The 25,866-nt window shown below is 32.2% G+C and overlaps 1 protein-coding gene and 1 long non-coding RNA gene across 2 annotated transcripts in view; one reads left to right on the forward strand and one right to left on the reverse strand.

Moving 5' to 3' along the window:
- The window catches only part of LOC143052175 (calpain-5-like), a 151,596-nt gene that overhangs the window by 100,059 nt on the left and 25,671 nt on the right, over positions 1–25,866 (reverse strand). The window lies entirely within an intron of this gene.
- On the forward strand, positions 2,364–9,109 carry LOC143051135 (uncharacterized). Its single transcript, XR_012970613.1, has 6 exons — positions 2,364–2,480; positions 3,235–3,786; positions 4,798–4,926; positions 5,826–5,939; positions 6,994–7,549; positions 8,356–9,109. It is a non-coding gene; the product is annotated as an uncharacterized LOC143051135 (long non-coding RNA).

Raw genomic sequence — 25,866 nt, forward strand, 5'->3', positions numbered from 1 at the left:
TAATGTGTGTTTACATGCATGGAAAGTGGTTTAAATATCATTAGTTGTAACACAATGCATTATAAACCAATAGTATTGAACTTCCTGTATAATAAAATACCCAGGAATTATACCTGCATAAGTATTTCAATTTTAATACGGTTTAATAGCAGGTAAGTTGGTGTGATTTTATGATATTTCAAACCACCATTATTACGTGGAATAGACATTATTTTTTTGTATACAAAAATAAGATTTTGAGGCAGGGACTAATAAGACAACATCAGACATCATAAACGTCCACTGATTCATAAAAATGTATAAATGTTATAAATAATAACGAAAACTTTCAAAACAAGTATCAAAATACAGGCCAACACAAACAATGTTTTAAGGCATGTTAATACATAAATATATAGTACTTATCAATCTCTTTAAAACCTGGATCAGCTGTGAAAACAAAGGCAAAAGAGAGCACGTAATATAGAGAAGTGTAAAAAAAAAACACTTAGAAATATAATGTTATTCATGAGAACTAACTTGTTACAAGAGGCATGAATACACTAAACCAGGAACATCGTATCTAAGAAACTGACAATATATCTCCTTAATATTATGATTTATTCATTCATTTTTGATATAATTGAAACTTGTTAGTTAAAATGTGTACTACAATAACATACACGGTACCAATTGTGCTGCCTAACATGCCTCATCATTGTCTCTTCAGTGATAATCGAGGCCAAGATATTTAAAAAATTAAAGTTTATTGAAAAGACGAAGACCTATACACTAAAAAGGGTAAAAAGGTATTACAAAACCCGGGCGAGGAATCAAAGCTTTGCATTTTTAACAGGATATTTCCAAAACACACAAGCCGTCTATTTCATGCCAGTAACGAAGAACTGGTTACTGGGCTGGTGACAACCTGTTGAGGATAAATAAAGACTATCACAGTACCGCGGGAATTATCAATTTTCTTATAAAAAGTAAAATCACAAAAATACTGAACTCCGAGGAAAACTCGTTAGCGCTGTATATATGTATGTATGTATATATGCGTAAACGTCATTGTATTTAAGCATTAAATTTACGTGTTTTCCCCTTCATAAACACAACGCATTCAATAATATATACGATCACGAGAATACCCTCGGAGACTATCAGAAATCGACCCAGTTGTAGTAATAACATAAACAGTACCAATGTTGCTGCACCAGATACAACATGTGCCAGTCCCTCATGTTTCGTTTTTATACCTAAAATACCCAAATATAAAATACATAGTTTGATATAAACAACCAAAAGAAGATGTTTTGCATTTCTTTACTAGTTACGAAACATTCGAACCAACTCTTTCAGTGGTCTGTAGTTGGTATGTTGCAAAGGGAAATTCCTCCTATCTTTATAAAAAAAAAAGTAAAATCGCAAAAATACTGAACTCCGAGGAAAATTCAAAAAGGAAAGTCCTAATCAAACGGCAAAATCAAAAGCTCAAACACATCAACATATTATTGATGCGGGGGCAGTCCACAATTTCTGTCCGTTATCCTTTCCAGCACATTCAGAACTTTCTGTTACTATTTTTTAATAGTTGCTCGTACTGGATGTGTATGTAATAACTGACAATGGACAGTAAGCTGCAATAATCAAACATGCTAAGTCGGGAGGTTCATTTTTTTTATTCATGTATAAAGATATAGGAATATGTTGTTTGAGTGTCAATGAGACAACTCTCCATTCAAGTGACCATTTGTAAATGTATACCATTATAGGTCCAAATTCTGCCCTCAACACAAAAACAACAAAAACTACTTTGAGTCATACAAGTGAAAGGTTCAGCTTGCTATAAAACCAGGTTTAATCTACCATTTTCTATATAAGAAAATGCCTTTACTTAGTCAGGAATATGACAGTTGTTGTCCATTCGTTTGATGTGTTTGTTTCAGCTTTTGATTTGCAAATTAATTAAGGACTTTCCGTTTTGAATTTTCCTCGGAGTTCAGTATTGTTGTAATTTACTACCGGTGGTGGCTTTACCTATCAAAATGGCACGCAGCAAAACAAAAGTTACAATTAAAGAAGTATGATACAGCCATATTTACTGTTTCAATGAACCAACTGTGTAGCCGATTGTTAATGACTCAGGCCTGTTTATATCCGGAGTAATACTTCGTATACTTTGTCAGCTTATTTTTAGGTGCAACACGACGGTTGTCAAATGGTGAGATCTAAATGTTTGCTTTTTTCCATTAAGGCTAATGGAACACAATGCATTATAATTATCAGCAGCGCGTTTACACATTATTGGACATGTTTGTAACTCGTGAAAGGATTATTAAGATAAGTACACATGGACAATAATGTTCGAACCTATTTTATCATCTTACAAACAATTTGCCTTGTTATGTTTCAGTATAATAGAGACCAGCAAATTAGCGATAAAATGATACCAATTTGGGTTCTGTTTCCACTTCTTTCAAGAAACGGAGGCGCTGAAGGTACACGCATTTAATTCAATTCCTTAGCATGCAATCTGGTCTATAACATATACATAAAACAATATACCGCACAGATTGACAGATTTATATGCACATCAGAACATGAATTTAATACTTATAAAATGTATATCCTAAAAAGTAAAGCTGATATGCACTACTATTTTATTTAAAGGTCTAACTGTAGGGATGTGCCCTGAACTCGTAAGAGCTTACATGATTTCTAAATTTTGTACTACCACTACCTATTTGTTGTGCCTACTTCAGAATTTAATTTATAATGGTAGAGATCATATCCAGGAACCGGTATGCCATCAAATTAAGTTTGTCTATGAATATTATATATCTCCCAAAGAGATGATTTGAGAAACAGAAGTATTTACAAAGTGTAACCTTCATATATATAAAGAACATGAAGAAGCCAAAATGAAAAGTCAATATCTAGCAAAATAAACTCACCATAGAAGTACCAGGATTGAAATTTGGTATAATGTCAAACGCGTAAATATTTTGACCAGTACACATTAAAAATATTTGATGAAGTATAAAATTGATTATGTATCAACATAAAGAAATATAGGCAATCGATGCAAGGCTTATTGTTCCTATGTCAGTTAAGATAAAACGAAAAAATACACACACAAAAAACTGCTTACGCTTGCATTGAAAGGACATCTTTTGTTTTATTTATGTGAGTTTATATATATTACATGGATTAGCAGCAAATATGGAAAACAGCAATGCGTTTTATTTACAGTGTGTTCCAACCAACCAGCAGATATTGGATTTCTGATTGATGAGTCAGGAAGTGTCGGTGCAACTAATTTTAAGAAAAATCTCGATTTCGTTAAACAATTTGTGGATGTCTTTGATATAGGGAATACTGCTGTAAAAATTAGTACATTTGCATTTCGTACCTCAATGGGAAATGGTTTTCACTTTAGTTGCTGTAATGATAAAGCAAGCATTAAATCTAATGTAGACAAGATAAGCTATCGTAGTGGTGGTCAAGATTTTGAAATGGCTTTAAACTTCGCTAAAAATGACATGTTTCAAAGCGGTAATGGAGCACGAGACTTTTCACTTAAAATTTTGATGTTTTTTACCGACGGTCAATCAACTGTTCAAGATGGCGGAAGCTTGCTTCATCAACTTGGTATAATTGTGTACGCAGTAGGTGTTGGAAATGGTGTGAATAGAAACCAACTGGATAAGATAGCAACAAATCAGAGTTATGTTTTTATGGTCTCCAGCTATGCTGACTTGGTTGGCCAAGTATACAATGACATTAAATCTAAAACGTGCACTGGTAAGTATTAAGAAAATGAAATAACTTAAAAAAAATCCTGCATCATCATTACCGTATAAAACAGCTCGATTCTGATTATAATACTATCGAAATAAGATATGCCATTGTGCATCCAACATATCGATTTACAAACGTAGCAAAGGGAACTAACCATAATTCAATGAGAGTTTCATAAAACAGGCAAACGTTCTTTTATCTGAGGGCTACTTCTTTGAGTTTGACCACGTGATGATTTTTCAAAAGCTATGAGAGTATTTTAAGACGATTATAAGAGGTATTATTCTGATGATCAATTTCAAATCAAGACTTATAAATCGAATAATAGCCAACATCAAATCTCTCTCAAACGAATCACTGAAAAACAATAAGGTAAAACACGTACAAAAACCTAACACTGAATTCGAATATTTACTACAGATCATCCGTTTCTGCTCTTTAAACTGAATAAGTGATCATTAGGTTACTCATTTTTATAGTCCGTTCATGAAAGGCATGTCAGACGATTTCGTTTAAGGAACGTTTTTATATTGTTTAGAACATTCAACATATGTATTGTACATAAGATAAATAATTATATTATAATTATATAACTTTAAAGATCTCTATCTATAAAAATGAACAATCTTGCTAGATGTTACGATTTAAGAGAATAGAAATCCTGTTTTTTTTTATTGTGACATCCATTGAATTATAAATTTTGCCAAAACCTGTCATTTTGATTTATTTACAAACTACTAAAAAAACGACAACTGAAGAATATAAATTAGCAAGGGATCACATTGGCATAGTTTCTATTGCACATATAGTTACAATACTTATTAAGATGCTATCCAAAAACAATATAGAGGATACAATTTAATTTAGTAATCATTCATTCAATAATCATAAACATCATTTCACCATAAAAATGTTGTGTTTGTTGTACTTTTTCCAGACTTTTGATGAGTTTGTTCAGATACATATGTATACAACATTTTGATAAAGGTTTAATTAATAAGTAAACCATTCCAGATGTGTTGACAAATCCATGTCAACGAAGTCCACAGCCATGTCAAAACCAAGGTACATGCATCTGGACTGGTGGATCTAAGTACACGTGTTTGTGTCCAGAAGGCTTCACAGATCATAATTGTCAAACAGGTTTGTTTCTTATAACAATCAGACAACCAAACTAGCAAACATCATCACCAATCATAGACACCTATCCAAAGCCTTCATATCAATTAACTCGGTCAAAAAAGAAGTGCAAGTGTGTTTGATTGATTTTCTATATGAGAGTTTGGATCGGGCTCCAAATTTCGGTCTTCCTCAGTTGTCTAGGCCTTTGTTTTTTATTTTATGTCGTTTCCTATTACATTATTTTTTTTTATCGAAGCAACGTTTTTTCACTTTTGATTCTTAGTTTTAAGATTGCTAGTTTTACGGCCAAAAATGGCATTTTTTTTTTCAAGATTAATCCAATGTCATCAACAACCGTATATGAATGCAATGATGTAGCTAAAATTAAAAGAGTCCGCGAAAGGTGTACGTTTCTAATTTATGCAAAATACCATCACACTTTTTGTTTTCATGGAAATACACTTTATCAAACGATATCAATCTTTAAAACCGTTTAACATTATATATGCACAATACTATTTTTTCGAACATCAAACATTGCACCATCGCAACTTACACATGTAACAATGAAAGATTAGTCCAAATAAGCATGGCAAAAACCAAGTTTGCAGCAATACACAACTTTTTTCTTAATACACAATGCTTGTATATCAAACTACATGAAATATGTTATAGTTTGTATACATTAATAGTTAAAAAATGATCTCTACATTAAGTTACAAAATTTTCTGTATAAAATTATGCCGTGGATATATACACTTCCTGTCATTTACCTCTCAAACTGAATGTAATTTTATGTGTTATCTCATCTGGCATGTCTGGTTTTAGTTCTTTAGTTCATAGGGGAAAAAATTAAACTAAATTACCAGAATCAGATTTCCAATTATATTTTACCATCAAATTTTGTTTGATTGATTTAGATATAGATTACTGCGTTGGTGTCACGTGTAACAATGGTGGGACATGCATCGACGGCTTGACGAGTTTTACCTGTAGCTGTGCCGATTATTACACAGGAAAATATTGTGGACTAGGTAAATGAACAGCTTTTTTACTGAATAGCCATACAAATGTTTAAAAAAATGAAATAAAAACATAAATTAAGTCAATTGTGTTCTCCAAGACTTAACTATAAAATTGAGAATGGAAATAGGGAATGTGTCAAAGAGACAACAATCCGACCATAGACCAGAAAACAGCAGAAGGGCACCAATAGGTCTTCAATGAATCGAGAAATTCCCGCACCAGGATGCGTCCTTCATCTGGCTCCTAAACATATATATACTAGTATACTAATCTACATGTCAAACAGGTTATATGACATCTTTGTAGTTAACGACGAACTCACATATACACTAGCGGTTTCGTGCTTTTGCATGATCTCCTCATAAACCACGTAACAAGCAAACACAATTGTTCAAAAATGCACCTTGTAAGTAACTATGGTTTTCTCATTCATGAATCGAAAGAAGCTTCAATATATCGGACAGCTGGGAAGGTGTATGGGAACTTCACATATTGAGAAATATATGTGTGCAAGACACAGCATAGCATGCATTTACCATCAAACGTAGTTTTTTTTTGTTTGCAAACAAACTTTAATATACATAAGACGTTGCAAATACCCTACTAGACATATCGATATGGATGCATGTACTTACTTTAATATATTGGACATTCAAATAGCCATCCTTACGTTTTAGCTTTCATCGTTGGAACAGTATTTATGATTACATTTCTAATCCGTAAAAAGGCTATAAAGAAAATTTGAATACTATTATTCAGTTCTTTGATTTATTTAAGTTTGAACAGTATTTTAAGAATGTCTACTAGTATTTGAAACATATGCAATTATTTACAAAACAACGTAAACTTTACGAATTTTTCCTTGTGCAAGATATTATGTGTTTGATTGTATATTCATCAGGTAAAATAAACAACAGTGTTCATAACAAACATTTGAAAAGGTCTAAATAAACCAACCATGATGTATCATTGGTCAATTTTTCGTCACGTGACTTGGAGTCATATTCATATAAATTACAAGTTTAATGAATTATATATTTATTTTTGTTCTATTCAATTTAGATATGTGCAAGCCTTATCCCACTGATGTAGTATTTGTAATAGACAGTTCTAACAGTTGTTCTCCAGAATACTTCAATATAACAAAGAACTTTATTAAATCCGTTACGAAGGAATGGGAGATAACTGTAAACAACTTTCAAGTAGCCATTGTTTCGTATGCAGATAATTCATACACTGAGCTGGACTTTGACAGTTCGATGAATAAAATCAATTTCGATGATTTTGTTACTCAAATGAATCCTCGAGGCGGAATATCTGAAATTCAAAAGGGCCTCAACCATGCTGTTAATATCTTATATAACAGAAACCGTGTTGTATCAAGCAGTCAGGTGAAAAAGTATATCATTGTTTTATCTGACGGACTGCCATCTACACCCCGCATGATATCGACAGTAAGCGGGCTTCAAATAGAAACGCTTGCAGTGGCTGTTTGGGGCAGATGTGTCACATCATTTCCTGTCTGTTATTACTGGAGGAAGTGAGAAAATTTTCCCGTACAATAATGATCGGTTATGGCACTACATGATGAATGCCCTAATTGACCAAAGCTGTGATAGTGAGTTTTTCTGCCCTACCTTCGATAGTAGAGGGGCATTATGTTTTCTGGTCTGTGCGTCCGTTCATTCGTCAGTCCGTCTGTCCCGCTTCAGCTTTAAGTTTTTGGTCAAGGTAGTTTTTGACCTAACTTAGTACACATGTTCCTTATGATATGATCTTTCTAATTTTAATGCCAAATTAGAGTTTTTACCCCAATAGGGCGGTCGACTGAACATAGACACGGATAGTGCGAGTGGGGCATTCGTGAACTGGGGACACATTCTTGTATATAATGTATTAATTCGCATTTAATGGATTTTGAATCGGAAAGCATTTTAAGGACGAAAGTACAAAACATTTGCAGCAGTAAATTATAGTTTATATTCCAAACGTAAAGCAATGCATTCATTTAGTTACACCGATAATTAGTCGTTTACAACATCATACATATAGAGTTTTTGTGTTAATCAAATTCAAACCGCTAAACTAATAAGACGATCTCGATTTTACTGCGTTTAGGAAATATTATGACATCCAGAGAGTATTTAGAACTAATAGGTTCAAAAATATAACTCATGAACCCGGTTTTATATGGCCTTCATTAAAACCAATAAATAAAAAGATCATCTAAGTACCAAGGTAAAGTAAAACTATACAATCTGAAACTCCACAGGCAAATCACAATGAGAAATCATATGCTTAATTGTATATCTTTAAACAATAAATATGTTCAAAGACTTTTATACATATCATTAAGTATTAAATGAGTTTTGAAAATGGGAAGAGAAAAAAACCAAAAATAATAACTTTGACGTTATTTTGTAGTCTGTCAAAGATCTGAAGAAGGAGATGTCTTATTTGCTGTGGAAACTTCGAATGGTTGGCAAAACTTAGATTTAGCCACCAAAGTCCCGACGATAATAAATAAAATATTATCTGGACTCAAACTCGGACCGATGAACAAACAAATTGCTTTATTAACGTTTGCATCTTCGTCATATCTACGGTTTGATTTTAATAAATACAATAACGAAACTGAAAGACAAAATTTACAAAGACAGTTGTCGTCTTTTGTTAAAACTACCGATACCAATACCAATATTACAGCCTTGATTAACAGTGCCAATGCGTTATTATTTGATGGTGAAACAGGTGCACGTGTGTCTGCAAAGAAGTTTCTAGTTGTTTTTTCCATATATCAGAATGATGTGACAATTGAAGAGAGTATACTTATTGAAACTTTAAAAGAAAATGTAGAAATATTCGTGGTTGGACTTGATAATAGTGATGAACAATTTCAGGTTATGTTAGATATAGCATCGACGTCATTTCATATCGGTATAGATGGTGACATGTCGGTGAACTCGATTGATACATACATATCATCACTGTTAGAACAAACTAATACTGTTTATTGCGAACTTCGATGATGCATAAGCAATTGTGTCAATTTTAAACATGTTTTATTTTAATTATAAGAGCTTGCATGTCTCTTCTGACATGTGAAAATAGATTGATAAACGACACATTAAGATCTCAATTGCAGTCGAAAATGTTAGAGTAGTGTGAATCCGTAAAACAAACCCGCTATTCCAACTAATTCAAGAGATTTTACGCTACTGGTGAGTCTTGTGTAGACGTTGCACTCAATTGACACAATGAATATTTGATTATTCTTGTTTATATTGTATTATGAATGAAATCATTACAGTTTTGTCTCTATCAAAAAGTGTTTCATCGTTGTTTTTTTCGTTTGTGAGTTTTTAATATAGACATTTTCTAAAATAATTCAGCATACTTGTTTGTTATTATAAGTTGTGTAATCCAATATCAACTGTAAACACACATACCGAAATGCTTGTTTGTTTTTGAATTTAACTCTTACAGTTAAAAAAATTTGCAATATCCTTTCGCAGATACTTTCCGCTATATAGAAGATGTTCCCTCACTAAATAATTCAACATTTGGTGACAATGTTGACCGTATCTATCCCATCGGACTAACGATAAAGGATACTACAAATATAGTCAAGTCTGTTTCATTTATCGAAATTGACAATGAGAGTCGATTAAAAAAAACTTAACGACAAAAGAGATGATTTCAGCTTCCAAATTGTTAACTTTCCATTTCTATGTAGCAATATTCCAACAGCGCTTGCAAACGGAGTAAATATCTTTCAATTGATACGGTAGTTTTGGGCTTGTATTTGTGGAGGGTTGCTGCTCACAAGAAAGATATGAAGCGAAGAGTGTAATATGATGAAGATCAACTCATCCCTTCGTAAACTTTACGAATGCCATCACGAGTTGGTTTACTGTCATTGAATATCCGTTATACAGATGATATCGGATATTTCCTTATGTTGTAGCTACAATCCCGTTCCCGTTTCACGAATGTTTCCTATCGAATAATGCTATTTACCGGGTTTGTAAAAAAACGAATAAGACTATTTACCGGGTTTGTAAAAAAACGAATAAGACTGTTTACCGGGTTTGTAAAAAAATGATCAACACGACGTGAATACCATGTCGAGCATGGTCCATGTATATATATCTTCAGGCTTAACTAGTCGTATGAGTATGAGAGGGGCAAAAAATTCCAGAGGGACAGTCAAACTCATGGCTCGAATATAAACTGACAACGCCATGGCTAAAAATGAAAAAGACAAATTAAAGTACACAATATAAAAAAGAAGATGTGGTATGATTGCCAATGAGACAGCTATCCACAAAAGACCAAAATGACACAGACATTAACAACTATAGGTCACCGTACGGCCTTCAACAATGAGCAAAGCCCATACCGCATAGTCAGCTATAATAGACCCCGATAAGATAATGTAAAACAATTCAAACGAAAAAACTAACGGCCTTATTTATGTAAAAAAATGAACGAAAAACAAATATGTAACACATAAACAAACGACAACCACTGAATTACAGGCTCCTGACACTACATAAAAAACTTAATACTAAGCAACACGAACCCTAGCAAAAAGGTGCTTCCGAAGAGTAAGAAGATCCTGCTCCAAGTGTGGCACCAGTCGTGTTGTTTGTGTTATTTCAACTTGAATCACTTGATCAAATTTGTATCCACACAGACAAAGAAGAAATGCTACAAACAAAACATCTGGGATATGTTTTTATCATCAGTGTTCTAGGTTGTTTTATTCTTCTCTTTGTTTTTTCCTTCGTTTTAGAAGCACTTGTGTAACACCGAGACAGAAGATACTAATTGGACATCAGATGCATATATATAGCTATAATTGAAGACCTGACAGACTGAATAAAACTAGCAAAATAATGCATCCGATTCAGTATGTAAATACAGATTGAGATACACGTTCTCCATAAACATTCAAGTGATCGTCAACATGTTCAAGCCGCACTCGAGCGGGATTTTTTAGCACATTTTATACAATGTGTATTGCGGTTGTGATTTGGAAATAAGTAACTTTGCATATCTATCTTTTATACACGTATAATCCTATTCAAATAGCTGCCGTCAAAACAAGACAGTATGGCCGCTATGCAAATTAGCAAAATGTTCATAGTTTTGCCATAAGATAAGCATGTTGTATTGAAATCAATATTTTATTAAGTTTTTTGTCAGTATTTTCTTAAATTCACTTATTGGTGTGCATGTCTAAAGTCAGTATTTGATATGGTGCTGTCGGTTTGTTTTGATTTATTAGTTCGAAAAGTCCTTGTTATCTTCGACTATTTTGTCACTGAACAGACATTTCCATAGACCTTCTTAAATATATTCGCTCACTGAAATGATTCGAGGCGATCGAGAGTGGGACATTTGGTATGTGTATTCATGTGAACTTTTTGTAAGTCGCTCGATGCTAAATTTTAACCTATTCTGTTTTTGTTGCTATATATATGCTTATGCTTTAAAAAAACAATATATAAAAAAAAAAAAAGATGTGGTATGATTGCCAATGAGACAACTATCCACAAAAGACCAAAATGACACAGACATTAACAACTATAGATCACCGTACGGCCTTCAAAAATTAGCAATATGTACTTTTTCGTTTTTTCGGTTTTTTGAAAATTAGTTTGAATACTTTATACAGTTGAAAACAAACTTCTTATCCGATGGATTGATCTTTACAGAAGGCGTAAAATTCCTAACGTTGTAGTTAAGATGGGGATACATGTAATTGACTTAAAAAAAGTGTGTTTGACCACTTGAAATTAGTTGATAGTATATCATTCTCCTGGATACCTTACTAGATTAACAGGATAAAATGCTTTATAATCATTACAAATGTTTGGGACAATACAAAGAATTTTATCAACCACCAACATATGATTCCTCTGATTTTACTAACGATTTTAAAGCCTTTTTCAATTGATTTTTATAGTTTCCTCTTATGTTGTAATGCTTCATCACTGTCCCATGTTAAGGGAGAATTGAGACAGACATGTTATATCCCACTTCTTTATGTGTCTGTTTCAAGTCAGGCGACTGTATTTTGGTGGTTGTCGTGATTTCATGCATGTCGCATTTGTTTTTGTGAATTGTTTTGTTATATTATATTCTATGCTTTTATTTTCTCATTTGAATTGTTTCCTTTTTGTCATGTCGGGGGCTTTTATAGCCGACAATACGGTAAAAGTTTTTATGATTGCTGAAGTCCGAACGGTTGTGCATAATTGCTTACATCCACTTCATTTAAACTATACATGATAGTCGTCTCATTTCGAAATCATGCCACATCTTCTTATTTCTATTTATTCTAAACCCTAAATCTCTCTTAAAGTTTAACATGCTTTAAAGTCAAAATAAAAGGGAAAAAACACAATAAGAAAAAACAAACAAATAATCAATCGCTTCTGTTAGTACAATGTATTGTGTAGTAAAACAATAAAACAAATCATTATAAAACGACATATTCTATATTGAACAATTATAAATAAATCATAGCAACACATGAAAAGCCATTGCACATTATGTTTATATCATAAATTGAAAATCCAAATGCAGCAAACAGCCATACACTTATTCACTTGAGTTTCATGTACACGCTTGTATAGTTGGTCGTCATTGGCCAAAAAAATAATTGTATACCAATTTATAACTTTTCGCGATATTCTGTTATTTTTGTGGCCTATTCTGAACCAAGCTAATGTCATCTTTTGCTACAAAACCAGACGCTTTTCCTTTGTGTAAAAACCCTACAAATATAAATGTAAAATTGGTATTATCTTACGTGCATCAAAAAAGAACATAAAATACATTTTAATGTTAAATTCTTAAAAAAAAGTTTTTTACGGAACGAATGATAATATAATAAAATTATTTTTGCATGAGAGTCAAGATTAGATGAAAATAAGCAATGGTAAGAGAATGACTTATTAACTTGAACGGTAATATTCATAGTTATGACTGTTCCCCAAGACAATAATAATAAGTCAAGGAAGGAAATCACGAAAAAAAGAAAAAAAATAATTCATAGTCTTCTCTAGATTGAGTTAAAGAAATCATTATGCAAACAGTGTTTTTTTTCAATTAGAATATAAGTGTTACTGTAGTCAAGTTGTGGTAAGTTGTTGGTAAATGTGTTATTGAACGAGATGAAACGCGACGTTTAATATAAATATGATGATCTTACACAAACACCCATAGAACATAAAATAAACTTATAAACTGACACAAATACCCATAAACACCAAACACTCAGAAAGACCAAATGAAAATACAAACTTACACAAACACCCATAAAGACCTTATACAAATACAAACTGACACAAACGGCCATAAACACCAAATAAAAATAAAAACTTACATAAACCCACATAAACACCAAATAGAAATATAAACTTACACAAACGCCCATAAACACCAAACACCTTTTAACACCAAATAAGTATATAAACTTAAACAAACTCCCATATAACACAATATAAAGATATAAACTTACACAAACACCCATAGAACACTAAATAAAAATATAAACTTACATAAACACCCATACACACCAAACATCTTTAAACACCAAATAAAAATATAAACTTACAAAAACACCAATAGAACACCAAATAAAATTTAAACTTACACAAACATTCATAAACATCAAATTAAGTTATACACCTACACACACATACATACAATGTACACACCAAACACCTTTAAACACCAAATGAAAATATAAACTTACACAAACACCCATAGAACACAAAATAAAGATATAAACTTACACAAACACCCATAGAACACCTATTCAAATTTAAACTTACACAATCGCTCATAAACACCAAATAAAATTGTAAACTTACACAAACAACAATTGAGCACCAAATAAATATATCAACTTACACAAACACCCATAAACATCAACTAAAGATATAAACTTGCACACACACCCTTAGAACACCCAAAAAAATATAAACTTACACAAACACCAATAAACATCAAATAAAGATAGACACCTACACACACACCCATAAAACACCAAATAAAAATATAAACTTACACAAACACCCATAATACACAAAATACAGCAACATGTTTTGTTTACAATTGTAAATCCTTGATTTGAGTACAGGCGTTTATAAGTATTGCCGAATCTGACGTAAAGAAATATAACCTGAAAGACAAAACAAACAAAGCTTCTGTGTTGTATATGTTATTACATTTTTCTCGACTGTTAGGTTTTATAGATACTTTTAATTATAATTAAACGCCAGGCTCCAATTCTAATCCGCTCTTTCCACGTCAAAATCCCTTGCAACAATACCTTATAGGGTGGGTTGTTGCAATGCAAATTGTCTGTCCCTATCACAAAATACTTTCCTTTTTCAGTGGCAGTCCCCGATGATCATCATCCCGGATGGCCTCTATTATTACAAACCTTTCTATTGTTTTCATTGTTACTTTGTTCTCGTCCTGAACATGAATAAAATATTTGCCACTGGACGTTAACCAACCAACCATCAATCAAAAAACCAATTTTAATGTGCACGACATATAGCAAGCGTCTTTCTTTGTGATTGTCGTGTCCTTTAGGAATGGTGTCCCTTTGACATATACATATTTTATTTTGTTTCGATTGTATTTTCTTAGCACGTATAATAATGCAACCACTGCGCACGAAACTTTCAAAACTTTCAACAGATCGAGAACACATGGTTATTTTTTGGGGGAGGCAACGTACTTTTTTGTTCACAAAATCAATTAGCAGTATTTGTGTCATAACCTGGGGGTGATCTCAATTGCGCCGGACGAGTGAGCAGATCCTGCTCCACATTTGGCCCTCACATCCGTTCAATTGCTTCCAAGGGTATCATTCACCAGTAAGATAAAAATTCAATTTTTCAAAAAAAAAATGAAAATTGTTCGAATTTTTTTCTATGTGTTACAGACCAATTGGTGGCCTTCGGCTGTTTTCTGCTTTGATCAGGTTGTTGTCTCATTGACACATTTCTTATTTCTATTCTCAATTTTATACACAACGTGTAACTGCATTATGTCACATGTCTTAATTTTCAAAACATGATACTAATTTGTTCCAGTTTTAATTAATAAAGGGAATAAAACAGACATAACTCGTTTGTCATTACATAAAAAAATGAAATTAGTAAAGGAATATTAAGGGAAAAGTAAAGACACCTTCACAAGCAGTTTATAGGACGCGCACTCAGCTCGTGGAGCCCTGGTGTAGTGGTTAGTGCATCGGAATACTAACACAAATGTTCCTAGATCAATTCCCGTTCCGGCATGAACATTTTTTTGACTGAATTTTCCGCTCTCCCCTGACCCCATTTGCGAGTATGGTCTTGAGAAAGCGATGATAGTCCGTCGGAAGGGAATGATACATGCCTAACCCTTGTAGATTTCGAAAAGAACAGGCGTATGCCAGTACAAGGCAGCACTCGCACCCGTAAAGTGGAAAGGGATTAATATAAGTTGCAAACTTGTTTCCCAATCCATTATAAATAAATATGTTTAAACTAATCAGCTCGGTTGATGTTATGTATCCAATGCTAATATTTCAAGATAGGAACATATTATTTTTTGACCTTACAAGTAGGTGAAAAAGTGGTTGACAGGAATGACGGCTAAAAAACTAAAATTGGTTCTGAACATAGGGCTTTTTCTTCATCTTTTTTATAAGCTTTGGATTTCAAATATTTTGGCCACGAGCATCACTGAAGAGACATGCATTGTCGAAATGCTCATCTGGTGCAACAAAATTGGTTCCGTAAATTTTTTTTGAAAGGGCGTGATTAAACCTATCATAAATCAGGGAGTCACGTGCAGCCACGCACAAGTAGAAGCGGCGCATGTGACCATACCTTTTGACCTCAATTCATCTTTGTAACAGATTATGCAACACGATTTGCACTTTTATTTAAATTGTTAGAAATGCATTACCTAGCTACTTACCTGTCTGCACTGGAAGCATGTATGTATTCCGCTTCTACCTTCCGTTCTGCAACATTAACAATCGTTAGCGGTTCTTGTTATGGTCCGAACATTGACTGTAACCTCGTCATTTGTAGTGACGACATTACTATTAGAACTACTTGGTTCCCGTGTTATTACCGTGTTGTGTTTACGTTTATTTTACGATACATAACTGAAATATGTGTATGAAATATTGATCTTTTAATGTATGTGTTCTTTAACTATATAATACACTTGAGTGTTTACCTTTCCTTATCAGTCATAGGCTAATATAGTACATTGGCAATGCAAAATTAATATAACTAAAAAATAAGAAAAAATAACAGGGAGAAAATGCGGAGAACATTTTATATATCCTCTACATCCATTTGTGAACTGTTGTTTGTATTTCAGTAATGTGAACTTATTCATTTTACGACAACTCAAAGAGTGGCTGGGGAATAACAATATGGTCACTGCAAGTTTTCTTTCGACTGGCATAAAAACCTGTTTTCATAGTCGAGAGTCCGTGTTTCTGTGTGGAATTTTGATGAGTCTGTATGTGACAGTATCACTTACCTGGCGTTATTCCGGACGGCCTTGATAGCAAGATCGATCTATTGTGTGTATTGTCAATTTGTTCTCGTCTTGAACATGCATAAAATATTTGCCATTGAACGGCAAGCAATCCACAATAATTAATTAACCGTTGCAGTTGTTAAAGTGACACCCGTTGTGTTATTTTTGTAAAAATCTTTTATCATGTAATGATGTTTCACGATTGAGAAGAATTATTTACATAGGTTGTCCGTTTGAAACCTTGGAAACATAATTAATTTTTAGATATCATATATGAGAGACTGAGTCTATTTGTCATCGAAACAAATGAAATTCTGAAAATGATGAATAGATTACGACTATGGCACTATCAACTTGTTTTGTTCGACAAACTGGATAATCTGGGTAGAAAACCCAATGTTGGTCTATCTTTGAAATGATTCCCCTTATAATAAACATGTGCATTAACTTTAAACCGCTTTTACTCATAGTATCTAACGTTGACAAAAACTTGAACGTGAAACAAACTTTCACATTTCGATGTTCTAGAAACTGCAAAAGCAGGGAAAGAAGTTAGCAAATATTCCAATATAAAGACATCCTAGGGATGTCAATTATATTTAAAACGAAATGAGACCTCAGTTATGTTAAAAACAATACCTTCTATTAAATAAAAAAAGTACTAATAGAGTGACGTAATGACGTGCGCACAGACCGGGGAAACTAAAAGACCCCTTATCGTTGAAATTAGTCACTTGTGGGTAATATATATTGAACGCATCTATTACATCGAACTATAAGTAAAGGACACAACAGATACAGTCAAGTATGTCTCATACCTAGACTCACATAAATAAAATGACAATGAGGGTCGGTTGAACACAAAACTTAACAATAAAAGAGATAATTTCAGCTTCCCAATTGTGAACGTTCCATTTCTACCAGTATGTAGCAACATTCCTGCAGCCATGGTGTTTTTTTTTTTCGAACTATTGTCCTCAAAACATTGACCATATTTTTCGCACAAACGATCCATAAAAGGTTCCTTTCGAAAACGACTGTCTCAAAAATTAATGAATGTAATGCTAGTTCTGTAATGACCTTTTAGAGAAGAATATATATTTATTTAAGTGATATTTTCAATATAGGAATGTGCTGATCTTTTTGTTAACAACACACTTACCTCTGTAATTAAGGGCGGAAATATTTTTTTATTTAGTTTTCGTCTTTTCTTTTTTATAAGTGAAGACTTTAAAAATTGTAATTGATTGCCTGTTATTAGACAAAGAGCAAATTCGGTCACCGTATTATCAGCATGTTTCATTAAATAGAAAATTTACATTAACAACATACATGTATGGTTTTATTGGGAAAAGTCCTGTCATCGGAATACATATTTAATTACGTTAAGGCAAAGTTCTATAAATTAATGATTCGCACAAAAAAAAAAAAGTTACATCGAGCAAGTTAGGCTAACTGTGTTACTTCGTCTTGTTTTGTCATTTAAAAAGATTTAAAGATATTCAAACATAAGGACGAATTTAAAAAGAGTGTATTAGTTTATTTTTGCACATCACTTTTATTTTGCGTGTCGTAACACCTAGCATTAAACTAATACAAAATAACTAAAATACAAGCGGTTCTTTTTTAAAAATTGTAAATAAAATGTTTGTTATGAAGTCAGTGTACAATTTGTCTCTATTGAAGCCTATATATTTATTTTAATTTGTTTTAACCAATATTCGTGATGCATGTCTCAATAAACCATTGTAAAATGTAACAAAAGTGCTGCAACTTTAAACGTTTATAAAGAGTATACAAATTAACATTTCAATTTAATTTGACTACTGTGTATTATGTTACAAAACTATAACAAGTTTAATAATTCTATTTAGAAAAATACATAGACCAAATCATTTTAATTACATTTCATTGCTCACAGAACACCATTAACGACAGGGTAAAATTTAATATCTTTTCTTCACAAATACTTAGTAACGACAATTAAAAACATTATTTTAGGAAATTTAAAAAACTATTTGAAAACAGTTATTTATTTGTAAATGACTATTTACCCTTAATTTATGTTAAATCTACAGAGCAGACAATTTACATATTTTGATCAATGTATTTAGATTCAAATATTTTCAGTTTAACAATAACATAAAATATCTTCGGGAACGTATGTAGCTGTCATAAAAGATCAATGAATCTAATGCAAAGTTTATTACCTTTTTTCCAGAAAAACCTTAAACTACAATGAAACAATTATTTGATTAAATCCTATTTACACCTTTTACATGTATATTGTTTCATTTTATCAAGTCACTCTAGCCAATTTTGTTTTATAAAAGGAACAATACATGCAAAACACGTAATTATGTGAATTAATTATCATAATTCAAATTTAACTTGACATTATCTGTTTGTAAACTGTCTTCAGTTAGTTTTTCTGAATGAAAAATTTATAGAATAAAGTTTTAAATGATCATCAGATTCGGATACTGTTTAGCAATGTCTCACATTTAAGTTTCAGTTTGCTGGTTTCTCTTGGTATCACGGTTTCTTTCGTTAAAAATATATATAACATTGTTTTAGCAGATCTATTTTTGAAAGTGGTGTCAAGCTTTCAATATTAGAATTTAGTTTTATTATCTTATGGTCAGGAGGATATTTGGAAAACTGAATATTCATTTTCACCTTTGGTAGTATCGTCCCCCCTAAAAAATTACACGGGGGATTCAACATAAGGTATCATAGAAAAAGAAAAAGCATGCGACACTAAAATGAAGAATTTTTCTTCTTTTTTAGTTCATCCATTTGCGTTTGATTGTTCTTGTGTAGAAACATCAGAAACTACATAAAACATACTCAAGATCAATTTTACTCGAACATTGCCATACAAATTAACTTTTATACCCAATACAAATCGCATACAGCTATTGAAAAAAGGTTTTGTTGGACACCAACACGATACGCAGCTTTACAACCTTGGAAATGTTTCACCTCCAAACTGTGTTATTTCAGAAGACAAGATGTAGGGAATCTGTTCAACAATTGTCCCACTATTCAGGAGACTCTTATTTAAGACAATACCGCGAAGAAGAAAAACAATGCACACAACGAAAAAGATGAATTTCAGGGTGAATAGTTTATGTCAAACACGCCATTCTACGTTTACTACATTAAGGGTTGTGACAACTTTGTAGAGAGATCAAAGACACGAATAAAAATGATTTGTGCTCTGAAAATTTAGAGAGAAAAACTGATTTATTACACTTTAGGACAGTTTTTCTGATATCATTTAATCTTTTTCATGTAAAATCCTTCATTTTTAATTTTTAACCTTTCATATATTTTTAAAGCTTTGTTTCGCTATTATAAATCAAAGACATATAAACACATATATAACATGTATCAATCAAATACATGTAAAAACCCAGTATCACAACCATGTTACAGCTTAAAATGATAAATGTTTTGGCACCAAAATATAATTTTGAAAACAATTCAAAATTATTCTTAACAAAGTAATACACTTGCGGATCCCGATCGTGCGGAGCTTATTTTTCAATTCGATAAGGACAGTCTATTCGAAGATGTGTGTTGTATTGCTGATTGCCGTTATATTATTGTTACTGATGTTGTATTACCAATTTTTGTTACCAAACATTTATACAGAAAATAACTTAAGTGTTCGATAAGGGATTTATAGCATTTACATTTGCTAAAGCAGAGTTTGTTTTCAATTCATTCTTGTTTATATTTATTTCGTTTGGGCTTGAATTATATTTTCCATCTGGCTCTTATAATCTGTTCATTCTATTACGACTCTTTCAAATTCAAGAGTCTATCCTAAATTAAGGTAAATTATATGGCCTTCCAAATACGTTTCGATCCCTAATAACACTGAAGAGACATTAATAAATTGTCGAAATTTGGACACATATATAAAAATTTGATTATCACCTCATATTTGTGGTATACCATCTTTTCCGCAAGTTCATTGTTTTCCGTTTGGTATTAAATTTGTATAAAGATCCATTGTGTAACTTCTTGTGATCATTTTTTTTGGCAATCGTCATTGACAGTCAGCATGGTGTCAGAACATCATTTTTTCGACCTGTTAGTCAAATGCGTTTGCTGGTAATATATCCACTTTGTAGTCTTTTTTCTGTCTACAACGAAATTTGTTTTACACGCACACGTATAGCCAATGCAATCATATGCTTGAGTGTTGTTTTCAGTTAAGACAAGTTTATATTTATTTCTTTTGGGCTTGTATTATATTTTCCGTCCAGCTCATATAATCTGTCTATTCTATTACGACTTTTTAAAATTCAAGAGTCTATCCAAAATGAAGGTAAACTATATGGTATTTCTAAAACTGAGGTTATATCCCTGGCATCACTGGAGGGACATTACTTGTCGAAGTCTAGATATGGTGTAAAAATGTAGTTAACACCTCATGTTTGTGGTATACCTTCTTTATTGTTTGATATTTGTATATTTTTGTATTGTTTTATGTAATGTAGGTGGGTTTTTTTCCTGCAGTTAGTCAATACTTCGGTTTTATCATGTATATCTATTATATAGTCATTCTTAAAAGGCACTGTTTGCAAGAGTAGGAATTGTTCTAAAATTAAGGATGTTCTTATCCCAGGCAGAAAACCCTAGACGTATTGATCACAACCTTTTGGAAATGTTGGTCCTCAGTGCTTTTATACTTTGTACTTGTTTTGGCTTTCGAACTCTTTTCATCTGAGAGTCACTGGTTAGCCTTGTGTCCTATATTTTATTTGTATTGTAGTCCTGTCATGCTATGTCATTTTAAGTTATATTTAACATTGCCATGCAAGCTGGAGGTTTTGCAGCCACAAAAACTGGTTCAACCCACCATGTTTTTAAATGTCTTGTACCAAGTCAGGAAAAAAGTTATTGTTATATTATAGTTCGTTTCTGTATGTGTTACATTTTTTAAAATGATGTGTTTCTGTTGTGTCGTTGTTCTCTTCTTATAATTGATGCGTTTCCTTCAGTTGGCTTTTTTTCAATAGATTCATGAATTTTAAATAGCGTTATACTACTGTTGCCTTTATATTTCATCTGCAGTTGTTCCACCTGTTAGTGAAATGCGTATTGTTAGTATATTTTTTCACTTTTTGGTCAGTTGGAAATGTCGTTTGTGAGGTATTTAGACCTGTTTACAACGAACTAAGTTTTACATGCAGACGTATAAAAATTGCGGTTTTAATCCAACGCAATCATTGATTTGACCCTTGCTTTTAATTTAGACATGTTGTCTATTTGTTGTCACGATATCCCAGTAGCATGAGTTCGAATCCCGAACTCATACTACTGATATATATATAGTGACACCAAATCTACTTGCACTGTATTCGACACGCCAGAACACTCGACCACGTAAGCTTCACGGTGAATCTTTCAGTGGCTGGGTATTACCTTGACTCGTCAGTTTTAATCTAGCGTTGTAATACAGTACATGCTATATAAAGCACGAAGATAAAATTGTCTATTATAAAGACATCAACAAATGAATGCAAGATAAGGTCACAGGAACAATTATGTTTATAAGTACGTCTGAACCAATGACAACTCTACAACAGATACATTATAAATAAATCGTCTAAACATCAGCACAACAATATAAGATCTGTAAATTAGCGTCCTTAAATTTCTGTTCTTCCCTTGACGAGATTCAAACGGCTCATAATAATAAAGCTTTCGGGAATATATATTTATTTATATAATTTATTATCTTATATTTTTTCTAGGAAAAAGAAATCTTGAAGGAAAATAAAAAATTGTCGACGAAATTTAAGCTATATTGCACAATGGCGGTGTTTATAGGAGGTAAATGGAATCATACATTGTATTTTGGGGATTTTTCAACAGGCAACATTCACTCTATCAAAAACAATGAATTAATTCAAAAGTCTGAAGATATTGTAGGTTCCAAAGAAGAAATTTTAAGTGTGTTTGCCTATAAAACTCCGCTTCTTTCAGCACAACTTACAATGTTTTTTAATTACCATTTGTATATAGTTTTCGAAACAAAGGAGTGGTTTTGGTCTATCGAAAAGGATGGAGAAGGTATCACAATTCAGCGAAGCAAGAGTTATAGTTTGGTACAATATATCTACCTAAACAAGTACAGGCAATTATTGTCGAAATTTGTGAAAGCAGATGTAGGAAAAAACAGTGTAGGAGATCTCATTCGTTGGTTGTACAATGAAGATGAGCTAAACAAACCGTATAATGTTGTCTCTAGTAACTGCAAAGCATTTGCAAAACGTGTGTTTGATTATATAGCAAGAACAAAAAAAAGTTAAACTGGTTTGATGGAACCTTCAGCTAACGCAATTGAAAAACTGATTCACAATATCGGCAACTTATACAAAAGAAAACCAGTTTGAAGATTGTTAATTATAATTAAACTTTAATGAAGTACATGTATTTGTGTGTTTGTGGTAGAATAACAAATTCAGTAGCTTACAATATTTTTGAATTCGTTGACTGTATTTTCATGCAGTGGTTGTAATATCTTAACCGCCATCACCTTTGTAATTTTAGAGTTGTGCCAGTTCATATCGCAAAATTTTATTTCAGCATATCTTTGCAGTCTTTGCGTTGTGTAAGGAATTTTTAAAATTGTAACAGCGTCTCTGATGTTCGTTTTAACTGTTATATGGTAAACATTTCAAGATTGTGATAGTATAATCAGACTAGACTGACATGATTCATTTTACATCGTGATAATACTGATCATACTGATGAAGGATATCTGTTATCCGAAATATTTAACATACTGTTCGTTTTATTGTTACTTTTGGTGATGTTGTACCCTTTTAGACTTGTTTTATTTATATATCCGAAAGTGGTTGTTTTTACATAATCCTCGCGTTGTTTGAACTGTGACAAGAGAGTTTCGTTTTACTTCCATCGTTGATTTCCCACGTTTGTTAAGCCGATTAAAAGCCATAATTGTATTAAACGAAAGATTATCACGATCAACACATTGTCGTGCAGTGTACAATACTCATTGAGTGTTGTCATCCTCATTATCAGGGTCATTGGTTAAGGGGTTCACAATAGAGAACGAAGAGTGTAAATTTCTTACTTCGAGATTTGAAAATAAAACTAAGTGTCAAACAGAGATGTGTCCGATTACTTTCAATGTAGTTGACTAAATTAAAATTACTTTGCCATGTGTAGAAGATTAAATTAAATTATAAATGATTATATAAAAAAGAGGATGTGGTATGATTGCCAATGAGACAACTATCCACAAAAGACCAAAATGACACAAAAATTAATAGCTATAGGTCACCGTACGGCCTACAACAATGAGAAAAACCCATACCGCATAGTCACCTATAAAAGGCCCCGATAAGACACTGTAAAACAATTCAAACGAGAAAACTAACGGCATTATTCATTAAAAAAAAATGAACGAAAAACAAATATGTAACACATATACAAACGACAACCACTGAATTACAGGCTCCTGACTTGTGACAGGCATATAAAAATAAATAATGTGGCGGGGTTAAACATGTTAGCGGGATTAGCATTAGCAAAGTAATCATGATTACATCTGATTACAACAAATTAAAAAAAAAAACACATTTTGAATGATTTGAATGAATAAACGTTTCATTTAACATTAGCAAATTTTGAGAAAGGATTTTATTTGATATGCTTTCAAATAATAACGTCAAGCTCCATCTATTTTTAGAATAAACCTCAACAAATCACAACATACTCACACACACACACACACACACACATACATTGTGTCACTGGTTTATGACCCATAACACTTGATCTTCATTGATGTCTGAATTATTTTGAATATCAAATTGCAGTGTTTTTGTTGCATTGGGTACTTATTCCCAGATTAAAGTGTTACATAAACAACATTTGTTCCATGATGATATCAATTTACCTGAACTATTTATAAACCTATTTAACTGGGTTAAATTTTCATTTTTATATTTCCTAAACATGTATGTGATTTCATCTGTAGAGATAAAAGCAACAGTAGTATACCGCATGTCGATTAATGGATTGAGAGAAAACAAGTCAGGGTTACAATCTTAAACTGAGGCAAACACATAAAATTCAGGAGAACTACGACACAACATTGAAATGTAACACACACCAAAACGACTTTTAATATAACAATGGCCATTTTCCTGACTTGGTACAGAACATTTTAAGACACAAATGGTTGGTTGAATCAGGTTTTGTGGTATGCCAAACCTCTCGCTTTTATGACAATGTTAAATATAACATTAAAATGACAACATTGCATAACAAGACTAAAAAACAAATAAATGGGAGAACAAAATTATTAGACAGACAAACACACGTAGAACATAACACTGTATACACATAATACGACATTTTTAAAAGCCTGTTGTTCAGTTGTTTCCCTTTGATGGTGTGTTTCATAGGTGTTTCTTGCTTCTCGTTTGATATATAGATAAGCAAATTAGTTTTCCTGTTTGAAATGTTTTAAATCGGTCTTTTTGGGGCCATGTATAGCTGCTGTTCGGTTTGAGTCATTGATACTTTGTTGAAGGCCGTACTTTGACCTATAATTGTACACCTTTTATATATTGGGACTTGGGTGGAGATTTCCCATACAAAATCCTTTTATTTATCGTGTTAATCTAAATGAAAATATGGAGTTTTTGTTTTGTTTTGCAATGCTATTTCATAAAACTGTAAATATAATTCGAGATCCCGACCATAGCAATGTTTATACAGAAATTCTCCAGTTTTTTATATAAATGTATACTAGTATGACTTATTATTTTCTTTTAAATATCTGCATTTTTTCTAATAAAAAAAGTCAGTCATTATATATACACATTTATTCAAAAAACTATTACATTAACATATAACTAGAAAACATATCTTGCAAGCTGTATAATTTTATAACTTACACTAGTCTAATTAGCAGAATGTTTTATTTTTGACTGTTAATTTGAATGTTTTTAACACGTAATGTGTATATAACATCATAGATGTTATACTGGTTTAAATAAAGAACCACCATGTTGCACTTTAGGAAAACTATTTATTCTAATCTGTATTAAAAGAAGCAATAGATAAAAGTAGGGATTAAATAGGTCTGCAATAAATTCGTGAAAAACCAAAAAAAATATTACTCCGCACTATCAAGAACTTCAAAGAACATTTTAACATGATTATAAAAATGTAATGAAACATTTATTTTTCTACATTTTACAGCCATGTCAAACACCAACATTTAGCAGTTATTCGGTGAATGGCTAAAATGAAACAGGAACATACTTATTCATAACATGAATGAAAGAGACCAGAGGG

The sequence above is a fragment of the Mytilus galloprovincialis genome, chromosome 11 (genome assembly GCF_965363235.1).
Source record: "Mytilus galloprovincialis chromosome 11, xbMytGall1.hap1.1, whole genome shotgun sequence".
In the NCBI taxonomy this organism is placed as follows: domain Eukaryota; kingdom Metazoa; phylum Mollusca; class Bivalvia; order Mytilida; family Mytilidae; genus Mytilus; species Mytilus galloprovincialis.